Source organism: Nicotiana sylvestris, chromosome 8 (genome assembly GCF_000393655.2).
Source record: "Nicotiana sylvestris chromosome 8, ASM39365v2, whole genome shotgun sequence".
In the NCBI taxonomy this organism is placed as follows: domain Eukaryota; kingdom Viridiplantae; phylum Streptophyta; class Magnoliopsida; order Solanales; family Solanaceae; genus Nicotiana; species Nicotiana sylvestris.
In genome coordinates, this window is record NC_091064.1 from 180,920,571 (window position 1) to 180,942,722 (window position 22,152).

Genomic DNA, 22,152 nt, shown 5'->3' on the forward strand with positions numbered 1-22,152 from the left:
CAAGCTGCCTCTGATAGGCCTCTCTCTAAGTGATGGGGAGAAACTTCTCCAGAAATAGTTGTGCAAACTGCTCCCAAGTCAAGGCTGGCGATCCGGTTGTTCTAGCCAAGCAATAATCTCTCCACCAAGTCTTGGCTGATCCAGACAAGCGAAAAGTGGCAAAATCGACCCCATTGGTCTCGACTATCCCAATGTTACTGAGAACCTCGTGACAACTGTCTAAATAATCCTGGGGATCCTTAGTAGATGCACCGTTAAAAGTAGTAGTAAAGAGCTTGGTGAACCCATCCAGCCTCCACAAAGCATCGGCAGACATAGTTGCTCTATCACCGGTCTGAGCTACCACACCCGGCTGAACTGCTCCAACTGGCTGAACCACTGGAGTCTGAATCTGGGGAGCTACCTGCTCCGGAGTGCGAGTAGCAGGAGTCTGGGCTCCTCCTCTAGCCTGAGAGACGGTTGGTGCTATAGGAAGCAAGCCTGTCCGGGTAACACTCTTCATAAGGCCCACTAGATGGACCAGAGCATCCTGAAGAACTGGGGTGGCAATAAACCCCTTTGGGACCTGAGCTGGGCCCACTGGAACTGCTGGGGCCGGAACCTTGTCATCAAAGTCAACCTGAGGCTCTGCCACTGGTGTTGCTGCTCGGGGCTGAGCTCTGCCCCTACCTAGGCCTCTAGCACGTCCTCGGCCTCGCCCTCTGCCCCTCGTGGGAGCTGCTGTTGGGGGCTCGGGCTACTGAACGGCGGATGAGGAAGCGCGTGTTCTCTCCATCTGTGAAAGAACAGAGTAGAAGTTCAATTAGCATTGAGAAACCAAACCACATGATAAAAAGAACTAATATGAAGTTTTTCCTAACTCTGTAGCATCTGGAGGATAAATACAAACGTCTCCGTACCGATCCCTCAGACTCTACTAAGCTTGTCCGTGAATTGTGAGACCTATGTAACCTAGAGCTCTGATAGAAACTTGTCACGACCCGGATTTTCCACCATCGGGGGTCATGATGGCGCCTACTCGTAGAAGCTAGGCAAGCCACGAAATATAGAAATTCCAACTCTTTCATTTTAATCCTTTTTAACTACTTGAATTAATAGGAAATCAACACTTTAAAAAATTATGATGACAGAATAAGCGGAAAACTTAAACAGCTAAAATAATCAAAATCAGTACTACAGTGCCGATATACTCCTCTACCCGGAATCTGGCGTCACAATATTCACGAACTATCTCTGAGTACTACATACAAATGTCTGAAAAAGGAAATACAGTCTGTCTCGGAAACAAGTGAAAACAGAACATATAAATGGATAGAAGAGAACGCCGGGCCTGCGGACGCCTGCAGGACTACCTCGGGATCTCTGGATGGACTGACGGCTGGCTCCCCAAGTGCTACTGTCCCAATGCTGCTCCGATATCTGCACAGAGTGCAGAGTGTAGCATCAGCACAACCGACCCCATATGCTGGTAAGTGCCTGGCCTAACCCCGGCGAGGTAGTGACGAGGCTAGGACCAGACTCCAGATAAACATGTGCAGTTATATATATATATATATACAGCGGAAAAATAAACGGAAATAAATAATTTAAATGGAAGGGGGTACATGCTACGGGGAAAATATCAAGTCCAGCAGAAACTAAAGAGAAATATGAGAGAACATCTCAAAATCTAAAACAAAACAATAATAACACTGTTGCGGCGTGCAACCTGATCCCTATCATGTAACACAGTTGCGGCGTGCAACCCGATCCATTTATATCACTGTTACGGCGTGTAACCCGATCCAATTTAACATTGTTGCAGCGTGCAACCCGATCCAATATAACATTGTTGCGGCGTGCAACCCGATCTAATATAATATTGTTGTGGCGTGCAACCCGATCCATATATTTAATATTGTTGCGGTGTGCAACCCGATCCATATATTTAATATTCCTTTAGCAACAACCACACCAAGAGTCCCGGCAATGGATCAACTACAAACTACACTATCCCGGCAAGGGATTCAAAAGTAAAAATAAATACATCCCGGCAAGGGAGAAACAGCTATAACCAATCTTTACCCAACTTCTAATCATCTCAGCTAACACCAATACTCAATCATAAGTAAATTCCCACGAAATCAAACTAAATCCTTGCTCAATATCGAGAATTATCAATTAAAGCATCCATAATATCATTTAAAAACACAACAAACTCCAATTTAATACTCACGGTCATGCTCATCACCAACGTATAGATACTCGTCACCATGCCTATACGTCGTACTCAACAAGAAGCAAATAGCAAATAGGACACAACTCCTAATCCCTCAAGCTAAGGTTAGACCGAACACTTACCTCGAACTTCCAGGGCCAACTCAAGCCTCAAACACGGACTTTCCTTTCGAATTCGGTTCCAAATCAATTGTATCTATACATAATTGACTTCATAACATCAATAAACACTAAGCTATCCAATTCCAATGCTTAATTATAGCTTTCTAATCATTCTTTCCCAAAAGTCAAAAATTGACCCCGGGCCTGCTTGGTCAAAACACGAGGTTCGGACCAAAACTCGATCAACCATTCACCCACGAGCCCGAATATATATTTTGTTTTCAAATCCGACCCCAAAATGAGGTCAAATTCCCAAATAATCAAAAAGTCCTAACTCTACCCAAATCCCTAATTTTCTACCCTTAATCACATGTTTTAGGCCTAGAAATCTAGTGGGTGTTGATAAAAATGGAAGAAAACAAGTCAAAGAATACTTACTCTAGAGGTTATGGTGAAGAAGTTCTTCAAAAATTGCCCAAGAGGTGTGGAGAAGATGAAGTTTATGAAAAATTGTGGAAATCCCATAATGTGTTCTGTTTTTGAAACTTAAAATAACTGGACGAAAATGGTCTTCGCATTCGCGATGAGTTAGGCCTGAGAGACCTTCGCATTCGCGTAAGTGGGCTCGTGTTCGCGGAGAAGTTACTCCTCGAGCCTTCGCATTCGCGTCCAGGTGGTCGCGCTCGTATAGGGTATAGTACCCCTCCCCCTGCCCAAGCTATAAGCCTTCACGTTTGTGATACCAGGCTCGAGCTCGCGAAGGGAAGACCCCTCAATGCTTTGCGTTTGCGACCTAGGATACGCGTTCGCAAGGGTCCTCCCGCGAACGCGAAGAATAAAGTATCAACACACCAGAAACTGGAAAAACCTGCAACTTTTGAGTTCCAAAAACCTTCCGAAACCAATCTGAAACACACACGAGCCCTCGGCGCTCAAAACCAAACATACGTACTAACTCAATAACATCATACAAACTTATCCGTGTGATCAAATCACAAAATAACCTCAATAACAACCAATTAAACCTCAAAATCAATGAAATATTTCAAAACTTCTTAAAGCATCAAACTTTGCATTTACGGTCCAAATCACATCAAACGGATTCCGTTTCTTACCAAACTTCACAGAGTTATCTTAAACCACATATAAGACCTGTATCGGGCACCGGAAACAAAATACGGACTCGATACCAACGTGTTTCAATCAAAATTCATTTCAAAATCCTTTAAACAATTTTATTTAAAAATTCATTCCTCGGGCTTGGGACTTCGGAATTCGATTCCGAGCATACACCCAAGTCCCATAATTTCCTACGGACCCTTCGGGACCATCAAATCACGGGTCCGGGTTCGTTTACCCAAAACGCTGACCGAAGTCAAATTAATTCATTTTACAATCAAAACTTATTATTTTTCATAGATTTTCACATTTAGGCTTTCCAACTACGCGCCCAGACAATGCACGCAAAACGAGGTGATGCTAAATGAGGTTTTCAAAGCCTCGAAACACAGAATTCACTTTAAAAGCAAGTGATGACCCAAAAGGTCATGACAATTTAATACTACACATGAATAATCCCGAATGTTTTATCCTAAATTCGTCCAAATTTCGTTACTCCGTATAAAATATGCTGGAAATACTAATTATGAAAAGATATAAGCCAGTATACTATAATGAAGAAGTGGAAAATAGTGAAAACTTGGTATCTAGAACAATTTACTAGAATTAAATAATTTAATATATTTGTTTCATGTATATTACACTGGAGGTATATATTGTTAAAGCATAATGTCCAGTATTTAATACTGCACGTGAATAATCTAGAATTTTTTATCCTAAATTCGTCCAAATTTGGTTACTCCGTATAAAATATGCTGGAAATGCTACTTATGAAGTGATATAAGCCAGTATATTATAATGGTGAAGTAGAAAATAGTGGAAGCTTGGTATCTAGAATAATTTACTGGAATTAAATAATTTAATATTTTGTTTCCTATATATTACACTAGAGTTATATATTGTTAAACTACTATGTCCCGTATTTAATACTGCACGTGAATAATCCAGAATTTTTTATCCTAAATTCGTCCAATTTTAGTTACTCCATATGAAATATGTTGGATATGCTACTTATGAAGGTATATAAGACAGTATATTATAATGGAGAAGTGAAAAATAGTGGAAACTTGGTATCTAGAATAATTTACTGGAATTAAATAATTTAATATATTTGTTTCCTGTATATTACACTGGAGGTATATATTGTTAAACTATAATATCCAGTATTTAATATTGGACTGTAATAATCCAAAATTTTTACCCTAAATTCGACCAATTTTGGTTACTCCCTATAAAATATGCTGGAAATGCTACTTTTGAAGGGATATAAGCCAATATATTATAATGGAGAAGTGAAAAATAGTGGAAACGTGGTATCTAGAATAATTTACTGAAATTAAATAATTTAATATTTTGTTTCATGTATATTATACTGGAGGTATATATTGTTCAAACATAATGTCCAGTATTTAATACTGGATGTGAAAAATCCAGAATTTTTTATTCTAAATTAGTTCAAATTTTGTTAATCCCTATAAAATATCCTGGAAATACTACTTATGAAGGCATATAAGCCAGTATATTATAATGGAGAGGTGAAAAATAATGGAAACTTGGTATCTAGAATAATTTACTGGAATTAAATAATTTAATATTTTGTTTCTTGTATATTACACTGGAGGTATATATGTTTAAACCATAATGTCCAGTAATTACTACTGGACATGAATAATCCAGAATTTTTTATCCTAAATTCGTCCAATTTTGTTTATTCCCTATAAATTATGCTGCAAATGCTACTTATGAAGCCATATAAGCCAGTTTATTATAATGAAGCAGTCGAAAATAGTGAAAACTTGGTATCTAGAAAAATTTACTGGAATTAAGTAATTTAATATTTGTTACCTGTATATTATACTGGAGATATATATTTTTAAACCATAATGTCCAGTATTTAATACTGCACGTGAATAATCCAGAATTTTGTTATCCTAAATTTGTCCAATTTTGGTTACTCCCTATGAAATATGCTAGATATGCTACTTATGAAGGGATATAAGACAGTATATTATAATGGAGAAGTAAAAAATAGTGGAAACTTGGTATCTAGAACAATTTACTGGAATTAAATAATTTAATATTTTGTTTCATGTATATTATACTGGAGTTATATATTGTTAAACCACTATGTCCGTATTTAATACTGGACGTGAAAAATCCAGAATTGTTTACGCTAAATTTGACTAATTTTGGTTACTCCCTATAACATAAGCTGGAAATGCTACTTATGAAGGGATACAAACCAGTATATTATAATGGAGAAGTGAAAAATAGTGGAAACTTGGTATCTAGAACAATTTACCTTAATTAAATAATTTAATATTTTTTTTCTTGTATATTGCACTGGAGGTATATATTGTTAAACCATAATGTACAGTATTTAATACTGGACATGAATAATCCAGATTTGTTTACCCTTAATTAGTTCAATTTTGGTTAATCCCTATAAAATTCTACTTATGAAGGGATATAAGCCAGTATATTATAATGGAGAAGTGAAAAATAGTGGAAACGTGGTATCTAGAACAATTTACTAGAATTAAATAATTTAATATTTTGTTTCCTATATATTACACTAGAGGGATATATTGTTGTGACGACCCGGCCGGTCGTCTTAAGAATTAACGCCCCGATCTCCTATTAACTGCTTTTCCCATGTTTATTTCTGCTATTTTGATTTGCCGAGTGTTGGAAAGTTGACCGTAGTCAGAACAGTGTGAAGACATCCTCGGAATGGAAATCTAATGGTTCTGTTAGCTCCGTTAGGTGATTTTGGGCTTAGGGGTGTGTTCGGATCGTGTTTTGGAGGTCCATAGCTAATTTAGGCTTGAAATGCCGAAAGTTGAATTTTTGAAGTCTCCGGTCCGATAGTGAGATTTTTATCTGAGTGTCGGAATGAAATTCTAGAAGTAGGAGTATCTCCGTATTGTTTAATGTGATGTGTGTGCAAAATTTCAGGTCATTCGGACGAGGTTTGATAAACATTTTGATCAGAAGCGTATTTTGAGGAAATTCAGAGTTCTTAGGCTTTAATTTGAGGGTTCGATGTTGTTTTAAGTGTTTTAAGGATTGGTACAAGTTTGAATAAGGTATTAGGTGATGTTTGTGCTTTTGGTTGAGGTCACGGGGCCTTGGGGAGATTTCGGATGGTTAACAAGAAATTGAGGAACATGTTGCAGCTGCTGTATTTTTGCTGCTTCTGGTATTTTTGCATCTGCGGTTTGGGGACCGCAGATCCGGAGCCGCTGATGCGGAGCCGTTGTGATGACCCGGCCAGTCGTATCATGAGTTACCGCCCCATTTCCCCCATTTCAGCTTTTTTACGCTTCGTTATCCGTGTTTTATGTGATCGAGTTTATTAGTTCGAGTTCGGAGAGGATTTGGTAAGAAATGAGATACTTAGTCTCTTTTAAGAAGGCTTAAGTTGGAAAAGTCAACCGGATGTTGACTTATGTGTTCGAAGGCTCGAAAGTGAGTTCCGATGGTTCGGTTAGCTTCGGGAGGTGATTTGTGACTTAGGAGCGTGATCGGAATGGGTTTTGGAGTTGTAGAGAAGATTTAGGCTTGAATTGGCGAAATTGATATTTTGGCAAATTCCGGTTGATAGACGAGATTTTGATATAGGGGTCGGAATGGAATTCCGAGAGTCGTAGTAGCTTCATTGTGTCATTTGGGATGTGTGTGCAAAATATCAGGTCATTCGGACGAGATTTGATAGACCTTTTGATCGAAAGCATAATTTAAGAGTTCTTGAAGCTCTTAGGCCTGAATCCTATGTTAAATTGGTGATTTGATGTTGTTGTGAGCGTTCCGAAGTTTTGAGCAAGTTTGAACGATGTCATGAGATGTGTTGGTACAATTGGTTTGAAGTTTCGGGAGTTCCGGGTAGGTTCCGGGATGTTTTAGTGCAAAAAATCATAACTGTAGCAGGTCTACAGGGGTTGCAGGCCCCAGAACTCACCCATGCGGTCCGCACAAAAATAGGTGCGCCCGCGTTGAGTGTTGTGCGGACCGCACAAAAACGGACGCGGCCGCGGTAGGTGTCATGCGGACTGCACAAAATGGTGTGTGGCCGCGGTGGGGAACGATCCGCTGGTTCTATTTCGGAAGATCATATCTTTTAATCTACAAGGAATTTTGAGGTGATTCAAAAAGTTGTAGTCCTTCGTGTCTAGTTTCCAGAAAGGTAAAGATATCGCAATTTGGACATTTGTAGCAAACGTTATCGCCAAAATACTAAAGCCTATCACTGCAGAGGGAGGCCTGTGCGGCCGCACGTTGCCTTTGCGCGGACCGCACCGGCTTGCGCGAACCGCGTAAGTTTTGGTGCGGCCTGCGGTAGCTGATACCTGAGGAGTACCTATAAATATGAGGTTTTGGGTTTTATTTAATATTTTGACCTAGAGAGCTCGGATTTTGGCGATTTTTCGAAGGTTTTTCAAGAAATTCATCGGGGTAAGTGATTTTAACTCAGATTTGGCTAGAATACATGAATCTATCACTGAATTCATCATTTAATTCGTGATTTGAGATGGAAATTGGGAAGAAAATTGTGAAACCTTTCAAAAATGTAAAATGATGATTTGAAGGACCAAATGGTATCGGAATTGGATAATTTTGTTATGGTTGGACTCGTGAGGGTATGAGGATTCTGAAAAATATAAATTTTACCCGATTCCGAGACGTGGGCCCGGGGCTCGGGTTTTGCTAATTTCGAATTTTTTGATATTTTTCGAATGTTTTCGCTTGGGCTTTGTTCCCTTAGCATATTGTGATGTATTCGTTCTGATTTTGGATAGATTCGACACGCGTGGAGGCCAATTTGAGGGGCAAAGGCGTCGCGAGCTAGAGAATTAGCTAGTTCGAGGTGAGTAATGGTTGTAAATGATGTCCTGAGGGTTTGAAACCCCGGATTGCACATCGTAGTGCTATATTGAGGCAAGATACGCGCTGGATGATGAGCGTGGGGTCTTTCACTACTGGGGATTGTGACTTGGTCCATCCCGATTGATGACTTTACTGAATATTTGACTGAAATTCATTTGTTATCATCATGATTTGGGCTTCGTGCCAACTATTTGAACCTTTCGGGGATTTTTATCACTGTTTCCTTACTGCTTGACTTATTATTTGAACTTAGTCCTGTTGATATCTACTGTTTTACAAACTCGGCCACTTTTACTCAGATTTGAAACTTAAATGATATTTCTACCTCATGTTTTGGGCTTAGAACTACTGTTTTACTAATGCCCAAGGGGCTTATGATGATTTCTGGACTGAGTGAGGCCGAGGGCCATATGTGAGGATATGCTGAGTGATGATGCCACGAGGTGGTTTGATATAGCGCTTGGGCTGTAAGGGCCCCTCCAGAGTCTGCACACCCACAGCGAGCGCGGGTAACCATGTGATTTGAAACAGTGGTAACAATGACACTGTATGATGCAATTTGGTCAGGTAACAATGGCTGACCATTACGCTGAGTGATTGTGAGGTAGCCTGAGGGGCTGATACTATGCTGAGCGATTGATACTGCGCCCGAGGGGCGGATTTTTACTTGTTAATTACCTGTTAAATTACCTGTTTTACTTGTTTTAAAAAGGAATATCATTTGATTTCTTCACTGATTTACTGCTTTAAGTGATTTTACTGCTTGATATGGAATTGCTTTATGCCTTTACGTGTTTTCATACTTTCAACCATTATTTGTAATTATTACTCACTGAGTCGGAGTACTCACATTACTCCCTGCACCGTGTGTGCAGATTCAGGTATAGCAGAGTCCGCACCTGAGCGCTGATTCCTTCTAGGCTAGGCAGTGATTTGGAGTTACGAGGTAGTTGTTGACGTCCGCAGCCCCTTGTCTCTCTTATCCTCTATCATTTATGTTTTCTTCAAACTGTTGTATCGGATTCCGTACTTTGTAGACCTATAGCAAATTCTGTAGTAGATCATGACTTGTGACACCCCGGTTTGGGCTGTGTCGGGATGGTTCCTGCTGTTATTATCGTTAAATTCCGCAATTTATGAATATTATATTATATGTTACTACTGTTTATGATGATAAATTGTTTAAAAGAGGTGTTCCATTTTGGTCTGGATGGTCTTGTCTCCGCGAGAGGCACCATCACGACCGGGTTCGGGGATTGGGTCGTGACAGCCGCAAAAGCGGCGTAGAGACTGCAGAAGTGGAATTTGGGAATTCCTCAGGAACTAAAGATGCGGTGAAATGTTCGCAGAAGCGCAACCGCTCTTGCGGTTAGAGTTTCGCAGATGCGGAAGCTGGCATTTAAATGAAAGTCACAGATGCGACGTAGTTTCCGTAGAAGCGGGACCGCAGATGCAGAAACAGGGCCGCAAATGCGGAAATCACTGGGCAGAACATATAAATAGTTGTCTTCGCGAATTTGAGCGATTCTTTCACCATTTTCATCCGGGTTTGAAGATTTTAAGAGAGATTTTTGAGGAAAACAAAGGGGAATCATTTGGAGGTAACATCCTTCACTTCATAACTCGTTTTTATGTGATTAAAGACCTAATTAATGGTGAAAATTTTGGGAAAAATGGGAAAATGGGCTTGAGTTTAAGAGGCTTTTGAATAAGGATTTGAGGGGCCATTTGGACTCCGATTTTAGTATTCTTGTTATGTATAGACTCGTGAGAGTACGTGGTTTCTAAAAATATAAATTTTACTCGATTCCGAGATGTGGGCCCAAGGGGTATTTGGTCATTTTACCTAATTTTGCATATTAGCTTAGAATTTCTTTGTAGGATTAGTTACTTGAAGTGTTATTTACGTTATGAAATTGAATTGAATAGATTTGGGTCATTTGGAGTCGAGTACTCGTGGCAAGAGGGTGGTTTCGGGTTGAGTTTGAGCTGGTTCGAGGTAAGTGGCTTGTCTAACCTTGTGTGGGGGACCTTCCCTTAGGATTTGGTATATTTGGTAATTGAAATGCCTTGTACGTGAGGTGACGAGTGCGTACTTGTGCTAATTGTTGGAAATCCGATTTTCATTAAGTAATCACTAGTATGTTTCCTTTCCTGTTTTTATTACTTGCACTATTAAGCATGTTGTTAGCTTAGGAAAGCATGTCTAAGTGACTTAATTGCTTTATTTGATCAACCTGCCTTACCTGAATTCTGTGCAGCATGCTAGGCTAGAATCACTTGTTGCCTTAATATGAAATTTTGCAATTTCTGTATATTTTCCTGTTGTTGCTGTGTATTTATTTTGGGACTACGGATGTGGGATTCCGGTAGCTCCTCCTTGTTTATTTATTTTGGTACTAAGAATGTGGGATTTCGGTATATCCCCTTGCACAGTTATATGGAACTACGGGAATGCACCCGGTAGATTCCCCCAGTACTGGGTATTTATATTTGGGACTACGGATCAGGATTCCGGTAGATCCCCGTACACTGATAGTTTGACTACGGGAAGGGATCCGGGGAGATCCTTCATATATATATGATGGACTACGGGATGGTATCCCGAGAAATCCACTGGATAGATGTAATTGGGACTAAAGGATGGTATCCTAGAAGGCACCCCAGTTATTATCTCTGTGTTGAGTTGTATTTCCTTTCCGTGATTATTTTGCCTCTGTTCTAGTTGTTGTTGCTCTTTCTATTCCATGTTATTTCTTACTGTTGCACTTAATTATATTGTCTTGCTCTACACTGTTATACTTTATATCTTATTTAACCTCAGTAGGGCCCTGACTTTCCTCATCACTAACCGACCAAGGTTAGGCTTGGTACTTCCTGAGTACCGCTGTGGTGTACTCATGCCTCTTCTATGCATGTTTTCATGTGCAGATCCAGGTACTGCGACCCAGTCCTATCACCTTTAAGGTGAGGCGACTACTCCAACGACTTCAAGGTACATCTGCCACATCCGCAAACCGAGGAGTCCCTTTCTATTCTAGCTTTTAAACATTTTCCCTTCTGTATTTCTTTACCTTGTTAGATATTCTAGAGTTAGATATTGTAGATATCTAAAGGCTTGTGGTTCCGTGAGTTTCCAGGTTTTGGGATAGTGTATTAGATTCTGAGAAGTTGTGTTGTATATTCCAATCGGCATTTTAAATATTGTTTCATTCGATTATTTTTGGCTTTTGATTATTTCTCCCGCAAGTTTCGTTTATTTTCCGCATTTGTTCGGCTTACTTAGTCGTAGAGACTAGGTACCATCACGATGGTTCACGGAGGGCGAACCGGGGTCGTGACAAGTTGGTATCAAAGCTCTAGGTTCATAGGAGTCATGAATCACAAGCCGGTTTATTAGAGTCTCGCTGATCGGTATGGAGACGTCTGTACTTATCAACGAGAGGCTATGTAACTGTTAGGAAAATTCCACTTTATTTGATTTCCTTGTCGTGCGATATTTTGACATCACTATTTTAAACTTCTGTCTTGTATTCTCTCACAGATGGTGAGGACACGTGCTACTCAAGATGATCAGGCACCCGCGCCCCCTACTGCAGCCGTCAGAGGCCAGGGCTGGGGTAGAGGCCGAGGACGCGCACGTGGTGCAGCCAGAGCACTTGCGCGAGCTGCCACCGAGGTACCACCAGCAGACATAGCCGGAGTCCAAGCACCTAATATGCCTACCGCTACTACTACTCCAGCTCTTCAGGAGACTTTGGCTTAGTTCATGAGCATGTACACCACTCTGGATCAGGCAGGGTTGCTTCCCCTTGCTGTAGCTACATCTCAGGATGGGGGAGGACACACACTCTCGCCACTCGCACTCCTGAGCAGCGAGTGCATGTTGAGTAGGTCCCTGAGATTATTCATGTGCCGCCTGCAGTGTTGGTTCAGCCCGAGGATAGAGTAGTGGCTTTCGAGGATGAGCAGTTGAGGCTTGAGATGTTCAAAAAGTACAAGCCCCCTGTATTCAGTGGTCTAGCATCGGAGGATGCTCTAGGATTTCTAGATGAGAGTTACCGCATTCTCTATACCATGGGTATATTAGGATCGAGTGGGGTTTCCTTCACTACTTTCCAGATTCGAGGAGCTGCCTATGAGTGGTGGCACACCTATGAGTTAGACAGTCCGGATGAGGCTACTTCACTGACTTGGACTCAGTTTTTAGATCTGTTCCTGAGAGAGTATGTTCCTCAGAGTCTCAGGGACACATGTCGCGCAGTGTTTGAGCATTTGCACTAAGGTGCTATGATTGTCTTAGAGTATGCGATCCGTTATACTAGTTTGGCTAGGTATGCACCAGCCTTGGTTTCTACTGTTCGCGAGAGGGTTCGCCGGTTTATTGAGGGCCTTATTCCCAACATTAGGTCTAGCATGGCTCATGAGTTAGAGATGGATATTTCTTATCAGCAGGTGGTGAGAATTGCTAGGAGGATCGAGGGTATGCATGTTAGGGAAAGAGAGGAGAGGGAGGCCAAGAGGTCTCAAGAGTCGGGCCATTTCTCTGGTGCCCATGCCCCAGCAGCAGGCCGTTATAGTAGGGGTTATATGAGTTTCCCTGTTCATTCAGCTCTTCCAGCAGCTAGTGGTATTCCAGCTCCTCCTAGACCTCAAGAGCCTTATTATGCACCTCCGGTATCTAGTGCACTTTCCGCGCGGGGTGCTTTCAGAGGTTAGTCCAGCAGACCTGGCCCGAGCCAGTCACAGCTACCACGTCCTCCCACAGCTTATTTTGAGTGTGGTGACACATGTTATATGGTGAGGGATTGCCCCAGACTTGGGAGGGGTGCACATCTACAGACTTCTTAGCCACAGCATGACCCGCAGAGTTCTCAGGCTACGGTTATAGCTCCAGTTGCTACCCTACCTGCTCAGCTAGCTAGAGGTGGAGGTCGAAGAGGTAAAGGTCACCCTAGAGGGGGAGGCCAGGCTAGATACTATGCCCTTCCCACCCATATCGAGACTGTTGCCTCTGATTCTGTCATCACAGGTATTATACTGGTTTGTCACAGAGATGCATCAGTTTTATTCGATCCAGGCTCCACTTATTCTTATGTGTCTTTTTATTTTGCTCCGTATTTGGGTGTATCTCGGGATTCTTTAAGTTCCCCTGTTTATGTTTCTACTCATGTGGGAGATTCTCTTGTTGTGGACCGTATCTATCGGTCGTGTTTGGTTGCTCTTAGTGGTTTTGAGACCAAAGCTGATTTATTATTGCTCAGCATGGTAGATTTTGATATTATCTTGGGCATGGACTGGTTGTCGCCCCATTATGCTATTCTTGATTGTCATGCCAAAACCGTGATGTTGGATATGCCAGGTGTACCGCGTGTTGAGTAGAGGGGTACTTTAGATCACACTCCCAATAGAGTTATTTCTTTTCTTAAAGCTCAGCGTATGGTTGAGAAAGGGTGTGACGCGTATTGAGCTTATGTGAGAGATGTCAGTATTGATACCCCTTCAGTTGATTCAGTTCCAGTAGTACAAGATTTTCCCGATATGTTTCCATCTGACCTTCCGGGCATGCTGCTTGATAGAGATATTGATTTTGGCATTGATCTGTTGCCGGGCACTCAGTCCATTTCTATTCCTCTGTATCGTATGGCTCCTCCTGAGTTGAAGGAGTTGAAGGATCAGTTATAGGAATTGCTTGATGAGGGTTTTATTCGGCCCAATGTATCACCTTGGGGTGTTACTGTCTTGTTTGTGAAGAAAAAGGATGGTTCTATGCGTATGTGTATTGACTATCCCTGGTTGAACAAGGTTACAGTGAAGAACTGTTATCTTTTACCCCGTATTGATGATCTGTTTGACCAGCTTCAGGGCGCACGGGTGTTTTCTAAGATTGACTTGCGCTCAGGTTACCATCAGTTGAAGATTCGGGAGCCAGATATCCCGAAGACTACTTTCATGACTCGGTATGGTCATTATGAGTTCCTGGTTATGTCATTTGGGCTGACCAATGCCCCAGCAGCCTTTATGCATTTGATGCACAGTGTGTTCCAGCTGTATCTTGACTCATTCGTCATTGTCTTTATTGATGATATTCTGGTGTATTCCCGAAGTCGGGAAGATTATGAGCAGCACTTGTCGACTGTGCTTCAGACTTTGAGAGAGAAGAAGTTATATGTTAAGTTCTCGAAATGTGAGTTTTGGTTGGATTCAGTGGCATTATTAGGCCACGTGGTATCGAGTGAGGGTATTTAGGTGGATCTGAAGAAGATAGAGGTCGTGCCCAGACCATCCTCAGCTACCGAGATCCGTAGTTTCCTTGGCTTAGCGGGCTACTCCCGTCATTTTGTGGAGGGGTTTTCATCGATTGCGGCCCCTATGATCAGGTTGACCCAAAAGGGCGCTCCATTTCAGTGGATGGAGGAGTGTGAGGCGAGCTTCCAGAAGCTCAAGACATCTTTGACCACAGCCCTAGTTTTGATATTGCCTACAGGTTTGAGGTCTTATACGGTCTATTGTGATGCCTCGAGGATTGGCCTCGGAGCGGTGTTGATGCAGGACGATAGGGTAATTGCCTACGCATCCATATAGTTGAAGATTCATGAGAAGAACTACCATGTTCACGACCTTGAGTTAATTGCCATTGTTCATGCCCTGAAGATTTGGCGTCATTATTTATACGGGGTTCCCTGTGAGATTTATGACCATCGGAGCTTGCAACATTTGTTCAAGCAAAAAGATCTAAATTTTCACCAGAGGAGGTGGTTGGAGTTGCTGAAGGATTATGACATCACTATTTTGTATCGCCCGGCCAAGGCCAATGTAGTGGTTGATGCCTTGAGTCGTGGGGCGGAGAGTTTGGGGAGTTTGGCATATTTACCAGCATCAGAGAGGCCTAAGGCGATGGATGTTCAGGCCTTAGCCAGCCAGTTTGTGATATTGGATCTTTTGGAGCCTAGTCGGGTTCTGGCTTGCGTGGTTTCTCGGTCTTCCTGATTTGATCATATCAGGGAGCGACAGTATGATGACCGTCATTTGCTTGTCCTCAAGGATAAGGTTCAGCACGGTGATGCCAAAGATGTGACTATTGGTGATGATGGGGTATTGAGGATGCAGGGTCGGATTTGTGTGCTCAATGTTGATGGGCTTCGAGAGTTGATTTTAGAGGAGGCCCATAGCACGCGGTATTCCATTCATCCGGGTGCCGCAAAGATGTATCAGGATTTGAGGCAGCACTACTGGTGGAGGCGGTGAAGAAGGATATAGTTGGATTATAGCTAGGTTCCTCAACTATCAGCAAGTGAAGTATGAGCACCAGAGACCGGGTGGGTTGCTTCAACAGATATAGATTCCAGAGTGGAAGTGGGAGCGGATCACCATGGACTTTGTAGTTGGGCTCCCATGGACTTTGAGAAAGTTCGATGCTATTTAGGTGATTGTGGATCGGCTGACCAAGTCCGCTCACTTTATTCCTGTGTGTACTACTTATTCCTCGGAGCGATTGGCGGAGATTTATATCTGGGAGATTGTTCGAATGCATGGTATTCCAGTGTCTATCATTTCAGATAGAGGTACTCAGTTCACATCACGATTCTGGAGGGCCGTTCAGCATGAGTTGGGTACTCGGGTGGAGTTGAGTACAGCATTTCACCCTCAGATGGATGGACAGTCCGAGCGCACTATTTAGATTCTTGAGGATATGCTCCGTGCGTGTGTGATTGAGTTTGGAGGGTCTTGGGATCAGTTCTTGCCCTTGGCGGAGTTTACTTATAGCAACAGCTATCAGTCCAGCATTCAGATGGCACTGTATGAGGCTTTATATGGGAGACGGTGTAGATCCCCGGTGGGTTGGTTTGAGTCGGGTAAGGATAGATTATTGGGCACAGACTTAGTTTAGGATGCTTTGGATAAGGTTAAGGTGATTCAGGATAGACTCCGTATAGCCCAGTCAAGACAAAAGAGTTACGCTGACCGGAAGGTTCGTGATGTTTCCTATATGGTTGGAGATCGGGTTCTGCTTCGAGTTTCACCTATGAAGGGCATCATGAGATTCAGGAAGAAAGGAAAGTTGAGTCCGAGATTTATTGGCCCTTTTGAGATATTGAGGCGTGTTGGGAAGGTTGCTTATGAGCTTGCCTTACCTCCCAGCTTGGCCGGAGTTCACCCGGCATTCGATGTTTCGATGCTCCAAAGGTATCACGGTGATCCGTCGCACATGTTGGATTTCAGTTCAGTCCAATTGGACAAGGAACTATCTTATGTTGAGGAGCCAGTGGCAATATTGGACAGGCAGGTTAGAAAGCTGAGGTCAAAGAACATTGCATCCGTAAAGGTTTAGTGGCGGGGCCAGCCGGTCGAGGAGTCGACCTGGGAGACCGAGCAGGGTATGCACAGCCATTTCCCGTATCTTTTCCCTACTTCAGGTATGTCTTTATGCTCGTTCGAGGACGAACAAATGTTTAAGTGTAGGAGGAAATGACGATCCGGCCGGTCGTCATAAGAATTAACGCCCCGATCCCCTATTAACTGTTTTTCTCAAGTTTATTTCTGCTATTTTGATTTGCCGGGATGTTCAGTTTTGAGTTTCGAAAAGTTTTGGGACACTTAGTCCCTAAATGAGAGCTTAAGTGTTGGAAAGTTGACTGTAGTTGGAACAGTGTGAAGACGGGCTCGGAATGGAAACTGATGGTTCTGTTAGCTCCGTTAGGTAATTTTGGGCTTAGGGGTGTGTTCGGATCATGTTTTGGAGGTCCGTAGCTAATTTAGGCTTGAAATGCCGAAAGTTGAATTTTGAAGTTTCCGGTCCGATAGTGAGATTTTGATCTGAGGGTTGTAATGAAATTCCGAAAGTTGGAGTAGCTCCGTATTGTTTAATGTGATGTGTGTGCAAAATTTCAGGTCATTCGGACGAGGTTTGATAGACTTTTTGATCGAGAGCGTATTTTGAGGAAATTTGGAGTTCTTAGGCTTAAATCCTTGGTTAATTTGAGGTTTTGATGTTGTTTTAAGTGTTTTAAGGATTGGTACAAGTTTGAATAAGGTATTAGGTGATGTTTGTGCTTTTGGTTGAGGTCTCGGGGGCCTCGGGGTAATTTCGGATGGTTAACGAGAAATTGAGGAACATGTTGCAGTTGCTGTATTTTTGCTATTTCTGGTATTTTCGCATCTGCAGTTTGGGGACTGCAGATGTGGAGCCGCAAAAGCGGCGTAGAGACCGCAAAAGCGAAATTTGGGAATTCCTCAGGAACCGCAGATGCGGTGAAATGTTCGCAGAAGCGCAACCGCTCCTACGGTTAGAGTTTCGCAGATGCGGAAGCTGGGATTTAAATGAATGTGGTAGATGCGACGTAGTTTCCACAGATGCGATCCCAGAGCCGCAGATGTGAAAATTACTGGGCAGAACATATAAATAGTTGTCTTCGTGAATTTGAGCGATCTTTTCACCATTTTCATCCGAGTTTGAAGCTTTTAAGAGAGATTTTTGAGGAAAACAAAGGGGAATCACTTGGAGGTAATGTCACACCTCTTTTTTTCTACACCCCGTAAATGATATGAATATAAGGGAGTTTTTCCAATTAAAGGACAATCGAAACGGGATTTATTGTTTTAAAAAATTCAGAGTCGCCTCTTGGGATAATTTTATAGTATCCCAAGTCACCGGTTCAAATTCCGAATCGAGGAAAAGTTTGACTCTATTTAACAGTCCGCAAACCAGAAATCCGGGTAAGAAATTCTTTTAACCCGGGAGAAGGTGTTAGGCATTCTCGAGTTCCATGATTCTAGCACGGTCGCATAACTATTATATTCGGCTTAATTATCTGATTTTAATCAATTATGAACCTATGTGCCGATTTTAACTTTTTAACCGCTTTTATTTATTTTAAAGAAAATTTAACGTCGTCTAAAACATGTCTTTGGACCGCGCCACATGAAATGCACCCGCAATCCGAAACACATTTTATTCAACTTTATCACGATTTGGATTTGGGTCACATGAAATGCACACCCGAGTTTAGAAAAGTAATATTATTAAAATAACGTGCCTAAAGCAGCTACGCGCTTTTACAAGATGTGTAGTTCCTAATTCAATGGTTGTGAGCAAAGGACCCGAGATTATGGAGTACCTTTACTAAGTTTCAAGCTCATTCCCACTTATGCTCCTAGTGTCATATATTTGACTAAGCCCAATTCCTAAAGGACATGAACAAGTTAATTACTAATGGCTCGGCCTCTTCCCAATTCCCACGACACAATTTCAAACAATTTCATGTTCATCACGACCAACCAGAATAAAGTGAAAATATGCCAGCATCTAGAACAATTAAAGAAATGAAAATAAGGGAATGTGAAATGAAACTTAGCAAACAGTAAAAGTGAATCTGAGCCATTACAAGACTTTCAAACAACCCAATCAGCTCATTGGCGGTTGCATTTTACCTCCAGAGCTAAAATTAAGACTAAGTTAATTACCTACATAACGCACACATCTCATTTATCCCGTTATTTGCCTAGATGATCCACAAAGCACGCAAAAGAATTGATCGTCCAAAGCACACCACGAGATGGTGGACTACTCTTAAGCACAAGGAAAATTAAACAATATGACTGAACCTTGGTATAAATGTGAAAGGATTTTCATATTGTTGTATCGAACGTGTGATGCGAACAAAGCAAGTACTACATATGAGAAATTAAATCTGTAGGCTCTCTATGGTTGAAACACTCTTGAGCTTAAGTAGAAATTATTGATGTTAAAAGCATGATATCTTTAATTCAATTAACCAAACCTTTCAAGGTTGTTCTCTGCTCATTCTACTTCAAGACTAGCATATAGGAGGAACCCAGATCTCATTTTACATGAATACTACTTCAGTTCGTTCACGGCTAGAAGAACCTCGCAAGTATTAACATACCACAGGCAAGAAAACGACGGCAAGTCGCAATAACCTCCAAAGCCGGCAAGGATGGAATTGTAAAATACATACTAATAACACCACAAGGCAACGATTAGAACAGATTGTACCCGGATAATAAAGCAGCAACTATGAACAGTAGGATTTTTCTTTCATTCTCATATAGGTGATTGAGACATCAAAATTACATTAATCAAGAGCAAGTTAAGAAGAACGGACCTGAGACAAACTTTCCAAATGCAATCTGAAAGTGTTTAACTATAGAAAACTCGGACAGTGACGACAACCTCGACGGAAAACTTCTACCTCGACCAATCACCACCGAACCAACGAAGCAGCAGTAACACTCAGCTAAAACTCCATGACCGAACTTGAGTCAATTTCTATTAAAATCAGAAGGAACGAAACTCTAAAATTCACATGAACTCCCTAACAAATCTGAAAATCAAAATGACTGAAGGAACTGTATCTCTGTGTGCTTTCGCGTGTAGGTGTGTGTGTCCGAATCGTTCTCGAAAAATCAAAGCGAAATGAAAGATATCACCGTTGAAGGTTCTTTTCTAATGAATCTTGAGGTTTGGCTGCTGAAGCTTAGAGATTAGGGCTGGAAGATATGGGGGCCTCGCCGGAGTTAATGAAATCCATCAGAAAACGAAAACTCCGGTCAGAATCTGAGAGCAACTCTGATGAGGCAGTAGCCGAATCCGATGAAACAACAGTGGTTGCCGGATCTCTGGCCAAATCTGTCACCCTCCGTCGCTAGTAGTAATAGAGAAAGAGGAGGACGGCGGAAAATGAATAACAGTGGTTGAGGCTGATGATTTTGCCGGTGATGTCTATGGGTGTGTGTCTGGTTTTAGAAGGAATAAGATATAACGTTGGGGAGGGGGGGTACTATGGAAACGACGCTCAGCTATTTGCAGAGTCTCTGCATTCTTCCTTTTCAGACCCCTTTTTTTTAGTCTTAGGCGTTACCTCCCTCCTTAGATTTTAGGTGTCTTCTTTTTATAGAGTCTAGGTTTTTTATAGGGTTTTTAGGTTAAGGGGTATGGGCCTAGGAATTATGGGTTTGGCAATTGTGGGCTAGGTCCAAAATTAGGCTTAAAAAATGAGTTGCTCGAGCCCAAGTTCTATTCTTTCGCTGCAAACGAGATTAAAAATACAGGCTCATTTATTAATTATTCCTACTATTCAAATAATTATTAAAATAAAACTAACCATTAAAATAAATCTATTTTTGGTATTTTCAAATATCATATTAAAATTAAAATACGATACTATTGTTGTATATATTTTTTTTAAGATTTGTTTTTTTAGATTAAAAATGACTACAAAACATTAATGAACCTATTTTTGTGATTTTTTATTTTCTTGTAATAAAATTAAAGTAAAAGAGTCAAAATTACTTAAAATATCTATATTATGCCTAAATTAAATATTTTACGCTAATTTATAAAAACTCTTGGGGAGGGTCAAAAATCACATGTCTACAGTTGTCCCTTTTTGACTAGAAACGCGCAGAGTTTTCAGACAAAGACTGACTAGACAGGTTTTTGACCCGACCCTTATTTGGAGAAACTAAAACTAAGAGAGAGGGGAATGTGACCAAGCCCTGGTATCTGGGCTGCCTACATATCCTTTGCTATAAAGGAATCAGGCCACGTGTAGTTTAGAAATGAGTGAGATGACGGAGTATGCCGAGGTGGAGATGCGGTCGAGGTGCCGTTCCGTCGAGGTTCCAATCCACAGTCCTGCTATTATATCAAAATCAAAATATGAAAAAGACTAGCTAAGCCTATCAACTACGAGTTACAAGATTCCTATCTATAAGTCTTCTGAAACTTGATCTTGAGTCTTGAGTGGTTCTTCATGCAGACTTTAGATTTGAACCTTAACGCTTGCCAGTTGCAGGTGCTAGCTCGTTCTTCTTCAGATTTTCGGACCAAGACCGGACATGTAGTGCTTGTGACTTCCATCATGACTTAAGCAGTTCACATCTTTCATCAACTTCTGCATTTGGATTCACTTCTTGCCTTTCACTCTTTTTCTTTATTGTGACTAACTTCTGTTGATAACCTCGGACTGTTAACACACATTCTTGTTGCGAGATTCTTTGGTTGCTGACTTAAATTGCAATCTGAGATGTTTTTCCTTTTCTTCAGGTGGACGTCTGACTGTTGAACTCGAACCGTCTTCTCTTGTTACTTGATACTATTTTCCCTTGCACCTTGAACTATTTTCCTCTAAAACTTGAACTGTCTTCCTTCGAAACTGCTTTCCCTTGAAACTCGAGTTGTCTTCCTTCGACACTGTTTTCCCTAGAAACTTGAGTTGTCTCCGCTTGTTCTCTAGGTGGGCGCCTGATTACAACAAAACAGACAACACAGAGAAATTTTTCTGCCCCAGTTTGCACTAGGAAGATTTGTGAGTTGTTAGCAAATTGTAAACCACTTGTACTATTGATGCACTGATAAAAGTAAACTAAAAAAATAGACTAGGAGAACTATAAACTAAGCTTGACTAAAGTAAAAACTGACCCTATTCTCCAGGCGGGGCTCCCTGACTGCTAACTTGAAATGTATTCCCTGCTCTCCAGGCGGGCTCCTGACTGCTACGCTTGAAAGTATTCCCTGCTCTTCAAGCGGGCTCCTGACTGCTGACTTGAAATGTATTCCCTGCTCTCCAGGCGGGCTCCTGACTGCTGACTTGAAATGTATTCTCTGCTCTCCAGGCGGGCTCCTGACTTCAAGATAGACAAAACAAAGAATTTGAAAGCTAAAATTTAAATTGTACTCCATTGTTCTCCAAGCGGCTCCTGACTGCTACGCTTGAAAGTATTCCCTGCTCTTCAGGCGGGCTCCTGACTTCAACTTGAAATGTATTCTCTGCTCTCCAGGCGGGCTCCTAACTTCAAGATAGA

At 41.6% G+C, this 22,152-nt stretch overlaps 1 long non-coding RNA gene across 1 annotated transcript; it reads right to left on the reverse strand.

Annotated features, from left to right (window-relative positions):
• Positions 1–1,124: 1,124 nt before the first annotated feature.
• On the reverse strand, positions 1,125–20,271 carry LOC138874536 (uncharacterized). Its single transcript, XR_011401528.1, has 2 exons — positions 19,452–20,271; positions 1,125–1,419 (listed from the first exon to the last, which is right to left on the reverse strand). It is a non-coding gene; the product is annotated as an uncharacterized lncRNA (long non-coding RNA).
• Positions 20,272–22,152: the final 1,881 nt, after the last annotated feature.